Here is a 7,454-nt window from a genome sequence, read left to right on the forward strand (position 1 = left end):
GGCCGGGCGCGGTGGCTCAAGCCTGTAATCCCAGCACTTTGGGAGGCTGAGGCGGGTGGATCACGAGGTCAAGAGATCGAGACCATCCTGGTCAACATGGTGAAACCCCATCTCTACTAAAAATACAAAAACATTAGCTGCGCATGGTGGCGCGTGCCTGTAATCCCAGCTACTGAGGAGGTTGAGGCAGGAGAATTGCCTGAACCCAGGAGACGGAGGTTGTGGTGAGCCGAGATCGCGCCATTGCACTCCAGCCTGGGTAACAAGAGTGAAACTCCATCTCAAAAAAAAAAAAAGAGAGAGAAAGAAACATGAAGACTGGAAGACTCAGCAAGTCTGCTCGTCCATCTTCTCCTGCCTGCTTTATTCCAGCCACGCTGGCAGCTGATTGGATGCTGCCCCCCAAACAAAGGGTGGGCCTGCCTGCCCCAGCCCATTGACTCTAATGTTAATCTCCTTTGGCAACACCCTCACAGACAAACCCAGGATCAGTACTTTGCATCCTTCAGGTTGACACTCAGAGTTAAACATCACACTCTGGAAATGCTCCGCTCCAGATCCTGAGGTCAACATTCTCTCCTAAACTTCAGTTCATTCAACAAACGTTGATGGAGAACCTGCAAGGTAACATGCCCCAAGCTGGACAATGGACATAGGGAAATGAATAAAATGCGATGGCAGCTGTCAAAGCTCACACATGATTTTTATGTCCAACTACTTACTGACTTTTTCCCTCAAACCTGTAGTAATCATAACAACAATAATGAACCTTTTTTTAAAAAAAAAATCTGCTGCCATTTGTGGAGAAACCTGCCAGCCTGCTTCATGCTGGCTGCTCAATGTAAAGCACTCTCTGGCCCCCAGAGCTCACATGAACGGGCTTCTCCTGTGGTTTCAATGTTTACGTCTTCTCCAAAACGCTCATGTTGGAACTTCAACCCCAATGTGATGATATTAAAATGTAGGGCCTTTCGGAGGTGATGAAGTCATGAGGATAGAGACCTCATGAATGAGATTAGCAATCCTATAAAAGTGCTGAAGGGAACTAGCGAGGCTTTTTTTAAAACCCTTTCACCTTCCACCATGTGAGGACACAGTATTTGTTCCCTCCAGAGGACACAGTAACAAGGCATCATCTTAGATGCAGTGACAGAGCCCTCACCAGACACTGAACCTGCTGGCGCGTTGATCTTGGACTTCTGAGGCTCCAAAACTGTGAAAATTACCCAATCTCAAGGTATTTTGTCAAAGCAGCATGAAGAGACTAAGACACCTTCCTCACTCACAGGCTGGGTAAGGCTCGAGTGTAATATCTCAGTACACGGTCTCATCCTAGCTAACAGCCAGACTATGACACATTGACAGGAACCAGGCCACATATCAATAATGACATGTAATGGTTTTAAGATTATGGTGCTTTTCATCTGACTTTGATACTTATGATAAGCAATGTAAGATGCTAATAGATAATAATTTAAATTTAAAGGAAAAATGCTTTACTGCTGCCCTTTTAAACTTCCAGGTCAGTTAAGGGTATCTAGAGATTGCAAACTGAGTTATTTTTAAAAGAGGCTACTTTTTGCAACTAGTTCTCAGAGTGAATCAGAATATTCTTAAAAGTATACAATTAAAATTATATAATATATGAAGTTGAGTTTGTCACACATATCCCCAAATTGCTTCATTAATAAATACCTCTTTATAATCCTATTGATTCATTCTGTAACTGTCATAAATTTGAACTTACAAACTAAATGTCTCTTAATGAAATGCTGCTTTAATTTTTTTCATATGCTGCAGTTTCCATGAGATTTTGCGTGGGGAAAAATAAATATATTTAGTACTAAAGAAGTTTGAACTTCTTAGCACTTAGAAGTTAGGTTCGAGCAAACTAAGGATGTAGCTGCACAGGCAAGGCCCTTCCAGCGTGGGCCCCACCCACCTCTTCAGCCTCAACTCCCCTCTCACCCACCTTTACACCTGAGGAGCAAAATCACCAGCTCTCCCTCCATCTGAGTCTTTGTTTAAACATGTCGCATCCTCCTCTGGAATGCCCTCCCTGCTTCTCACTTCCCATGCACCCCCTTGAATGTCCCTCCTAGGAAGCCATCCTGACTTCTCCAGGGAAAGGGTCTGTGTTCCCACAGAAATGCCCCTCCAGCACTTCCCACCACTGCTGTGCATTTTGCTTGCAGTCTGAGTTCCTAGATGGGAATGGTTGTAGCTTATTTACATTTATTTACATAGTGGCCATTCGTTGCCTGGCTCATATATATGCTTAATAAATGTGAATTGAATGAACAAATGAATAATTTAAATAACAACCAGGATTTAGTTCTTAATAGATTTGAGCTTCTACATTTCTAAAATGCTCATGCCTGACACTGAATGCCTTCTAAGCATCAGGAACTGCCCTATTTCTACGAATTTTTCCTTTAATCCTCCAAAACACTTCTATGAGGTAGGTGGTGTAATGATCATGCTAATTTTTCAGATGAGGAAAATGAAGTACAGTGAGGTCATATGACTTGACCAAGTTTCCCAGCTAGCAAAAGGCACAGAGACACTTGGATCGCAGCTCTAAGGAGTCCACCATTGTCCCCTACGGGGAGCACCTTCCTGCTTACACAGAGAAGTCTATACACAAGTGGCTGCCTTTCTTCTCTCCATTCTACTTGATTCCAATGTGCTCGTGTGGTTTGAAGGTTATGCATGTTAGAATTATGCCTGAGATAAGCATAAACAAATTCTAAGATGGCATTCTTTGAGTAAAGCATAAACTTTGGAACATGTCTTCTCCTTTAGCAAGACTGGGTCTTGCTTCTTCTTGCCCTGGTTTTTTTTTTTGTTCATCTAGGTGGGGCTCCTCTGGACACCGAGGGGCCATGGTAGTCTTCCATCTTCCCTGACTCACCGCTGGGTGGCAGTACACCACACTTCCTTTATTCCTGCTCTTTCCTATATGAGTGTGAAAGGGGGAGCTCTGCAGGGGCCAACCTCCAATTCTCAGTCTCCTCCTTTGCTTTTGATGTAAATTATCTCTTACGCTTTTAGGTAATAGCAAATATTGTTTGTGTCTGTTTTTATGCACTCATTTAGAATGACATGGAGCTTTGCCAAAGTCAAACAAAGCATATTTCATGAGACCATTTTCCTGGGGAAGTTTTTCTTACACAAAATTATCTACAATTAAAAATGCAGAGATTTTTCTCTGTGTGGCACAGCTTTTTAAAACACAGAGTCGAACCTTTATCGGAAAAGCAATTTATAATGCCAGTAATTTTCTACCTCTGTCCTGCTATTATCAAGGACAGCAGTTTTTAAAAGAACTCCCAGCTCCGGTCTCTCTGCGCAGCCTGGCGTACTGGTACTCACATAATGGGTTACCTGCAACTTCAGCCCATTGCCGTGGAAGTCATTACACCACACGCCCAGAAGGGTGATTTTCTATGGGATCAAAGAGGAAGCAATTGGGTTCAAAACGAAAAACAATCTCTATACATGTGAGAGAAAGCAGCATGAGGTGGGGAGGACCCAGAGAGCAGGGTTTTATGTGGAAGAGTGCTATGAACACAAGTTTTCAAATAAAATATTATCCGAACAAGACAATAGCACATGAAGTGAATAAAATAATTTTCCTAATGGCCTATTCCTTCTCTCATATTTTCTACCATAACACATGGTTGGAAGGTCCCAAATAAATGGCCCTTTACAGCTTCTCTGACATTTCTGGCAGCAAGCATTTTAAATGAATGATTTTATTTCTTTCATAAAATCCTGGAAGGGAATCACAAAGCTCCCTGGCTTCAGTTGAGGTCTGGGTCATCCTATCCATGCCTCTGCCTTCAGGAAGATTCAAACTCACTTTTCTAAGTAGATCAAACTCTACACTGGAAAATACCATGAGCTAATTTTTCTGAGGCCAGGGACAAAGTTCCATCAGTGTACTGGGTCAAATATTTTCTTAAGGAAGGGACCTGGGATCTGGAATCAGGGGATTCCAGTGTAAGCCTGGGCTCCAGGATTTGCCCACCCTTCGAATGTGGACAAGTCACGTGCCATCCCTGTGCTCAGGTTACCTCATCTTCAAAACCGGAAATAACAACCTACATCACAGAGTTGCTCCAATGGTCAAGCAAGACAATGGATGTGAAAGGGCTTTGTCAACCGGAAAGTGCTCTTCAAATGTCACTTATTATTATTGTTCTGCTCGGTCCATTCATTTTTCTCTGCATGGGTTGAAGAATACAATCCTTTACCAATAATCTGCTCCCATGGAGATGTTGGCTTCTACCTGCGTGCAGTGGCACCACCAGCCTCTGCAGCCTGGAAAAGGGGTGCAGTCTCAGGAGGAAGGGGGAGCATGAGACCCACATGTACAGGAGCAACTTCCTGCCTCCCTCCCAGAGAACCTGGATCTGTGCACTTGCAGCAACTCAGTATGGGTCTAGAGTGAGAATTGTGGGGTGAGGGACAGGAGACCTGGATTCTGTCACTATCTGGCCATATGACTTCGGGTTATTTCTTCACTTACTTGGTAACTCATTCAAAATAAATAGTGATTGGAGTCACAGGTTCTTGAGCCAGGCAGGCTGAGTTCAAATCTTGATTCCCACAATGACTTGAGAGGTGATCTTAGGATAAATGCAAGCACAAGCTGGTGCTTACTGAGCAGTCGCGTATGCAGCACTGCTCCAAAGGCATGATAGATACTAACTCAGATGATCTGCACCACAGCCTTATGGAATTGTCTCAGTTATGACTCCCACATTATAGATGATGAAACTGAGGACAAAATGCTTCAGTAACCTGCCCAGGGTCACTCTGTTAGCGAGTGACGCACCCATCACAATTATGCTGAACTCTTAAGAAATGTGCCAATGTATATGAGTGCTCGGAGCGGTGTCTGCTACACGGTAAACACTCCATGCTATCTATAAATTGTCATTTGTTACGGACTCTTTACGTGTCAGTAACTTTGCCAGGTGTAGGCAAGATGTATGAGCCTCCAGCTCTACCCCTTAAAGATCATGGATATTTTTATTTCTTATGGTTCTGGGATCAAGTCAAAAAGGCAGTGTATAAAGATGTAGGTGTGCTTTTGAAAGTGAAAACAAATACATTTGGAAAGCAGAGTGATCATGACTTTATTCTAGCAGAATCTGACCTAATATCCAAGTAATAAGAAACACTTAATTCAAGAGATGCCTTATAACCACCTTCTGGTTGGAATAAACATCATCTGGTACCATGGCAAGTGTCTAGAACCTGCCCTGTTAGCCAAAACACCGTTTTGATTTGTAGTTCTTAGATTGTCCTATTGACTCTCGCTCTGCTGTCAAAAATCCATGCTTGGCTATTTTCCCCCAGAATAAGAGAGTGCAATATGAAATGTATCTTTTTCCAGGACTTCCTGGCCATCCACCAAACTATTGGTGAATTCTTCTAATCACCAGATCAACATATATTTGTTGAACACATACTATTTGCAAAACACTATCCTAAGGACTACGTTTACTGATGCTTTCCTGAATTAATATCTATAGTTCTGGATTAATTCTGCTGTCACTTTTGTATTATAAGGATCACAGAACAAAGGCGACAGGAACTCATTCTTCCTTGTATCTCCAAAGTGTCCTATAGAAAAAAATTGAGCCCGAAACAGTTTGTGAAGATATCAAGGAGCACCATGGTTCTTTTAGCCCAAAAGGCAAATTTCTGAGGGAGGTACGGTCATAGTAACATGATGTTAATCTGATTTTCACAGGCATTTCTCAATCACCTATTCTGATCTAAATTCTAGAATATGATATTTACCAGCTGGGTTACCTGTACCTTGGACAAGTTACTTAACCTTTCTGGACTTCAGTTTCTTTCTCTTTAAAATTTGGAAAAAAATAAAATTCTTGTAAACACTTAGAAAACTCTTATTACTGCATCTAGTCTCTCAAAAGCACTGTGCAGTAAAGGTTGTTCCTTTTTGCATCTGCCAGAGACAAAGCTCAGTTTCATGACCGAAACAGCCTACCTAAGTTCTCAAAGGTGGTAAACAGCAGGTGGAGGCTGAAATCATTTCTTTATGACAAACGTTCGTTTCAAAAGCCTGTGCTCTTTTCCCTGGACCGACGGCCCAGGACAAGGAAGAATTGCAATTGGAGAATTTAAAAGCTCAAGGGATAGGTGCCAGATTTTATTATTATTCAACTCAATTGTCTTTATCCTAGTTATTCAGACACGCTGGCCCTGGATTTCTTGGTATCTGTGTTTGCAGGTCAGTGCTCAGAGAACTTCTCATAAACAGTTTCAAAACACAAATGCTCATTTCAAAGGTAAGCAAAGCCAAATTAACTTTAAAGTCAGAAAGTTCCATTCCCCCTGTACCATAACATGCTTTGTGTGCTGGGGGTCAAGTTTTGCCAGTGATAAGGGGGATTTAACTGGAAGTTCTCAGAGCAGGAAAGCAGATCCGGACTGCCACAAAGGTCATCAGTGGAGAGATGGCCCTGAGAGGAGGACTTTATCTAAGTTAGCTGGCAACTGGGAGTCAGGTTCGAGCAAATGCATTCTCTTCCTGCCAAATGTTACACACCTAGAGTGGCAGTGGACACAACTGTGACTGCTTCTAACTATGGCACATGTGATGAAGAAATGACACCAATATCTAGGTAGCGACTGAACTCAGAAACTTCTTTTGGGAAGGGTGGTGGGTTTTAGTATCTTTCGGTTCAGGATGCTGTCTTCCACCCCTCCCCCTCCCCCTCCCCCCCTCCCCCTCCCCCTCCCCCCACCTCCTTCCTCCCCCTCCTCTGTCTTCTTTTCATTACCCATTCTTTCATAGAACAGTAATCAGTCTATCTAATTCAAAGTCTGTTCTTTCATATATGTATGTTTATAATTTTTTTTTAAATTTCACTAAAACCTCATAAGATATGCCTTACACCAGGCCCTACCAGGTACTACTAAAGGTGATGTGCATACATTTTCCACCCCTGTTTAATATACTCACTCCATAAAATTGTATCTCTTTTGGGTCCTGTTCATGCCAGTCCCAGCAAGGTGCTGACAAGTGGTCCTAACTTATTATGCTCCACGGAGTTAAGCATGTTGGAAGTGCAGCCGGGAAGTTTTAAGAGACATATCTGAGATAAATACCTAATGACGTCAGAATAAATTACTATATCCAATGGTAAGAGGCACTTAGCATAGTCCCCAGGGGAAAACTATAGCAACACTTTAACTTGTGGTTTTCAAAACAAACAAACAAAACACACTATGAAAAGAATCCACACTCGAGCAGCATGGAATGGAAAATAAGGCAAAAAATTAGCTGGGCGTGGTGGCACGCACCTGTAGTCCCAGCTACTCGGGAGGCTGAGGCAGGAGAATCCCTTGAACCTGGGAGGCAGAGGTTGCAGTGAGCTGAGATCGCACCACTGCAGTCCAGCCTGGGTGAC

The 7,454-nt window shown here is 42.8% G+C and overlaps 1 long non-coding RNA gene across 1 annotated transcript; it reads right to left on the minus strand.

The window, feature by feature from the left end:
- Positions 1-1,063: 1,063 nt before the first annotated feature.
- On the minus strand, positions 1,064-6,748 carry LOC116562347. The gene is made up of 2 exons (XR_004273887.1): positions 4,535-6,748; positions 1,064-4,326 (listed from the first exon to the last, which is right to left on the minus strand). It is a non-coding gene; the product is annotated as an uncharacterized LOC116562347 (long non-coding RNA).
- Positions 6,749-7,454: the final 706 nt, after the last annotated feature.

The sequence above is a fragment of the Sapajus apella genome, unplaced genomic scaffold, assembly GCF_009761245.1.
Source record: "Sapajus apella isolate SASKATOON/1434 unplaced genomic scaffold, GSC_monkey_1.0 scaffold32, whole genome shotgun sequence".
Lineage (NCBI taxonomy): Eukaryota > Metazoa > Chordata > Mammalia > Primates > Cebidae > Sapajus > Sapajus apella.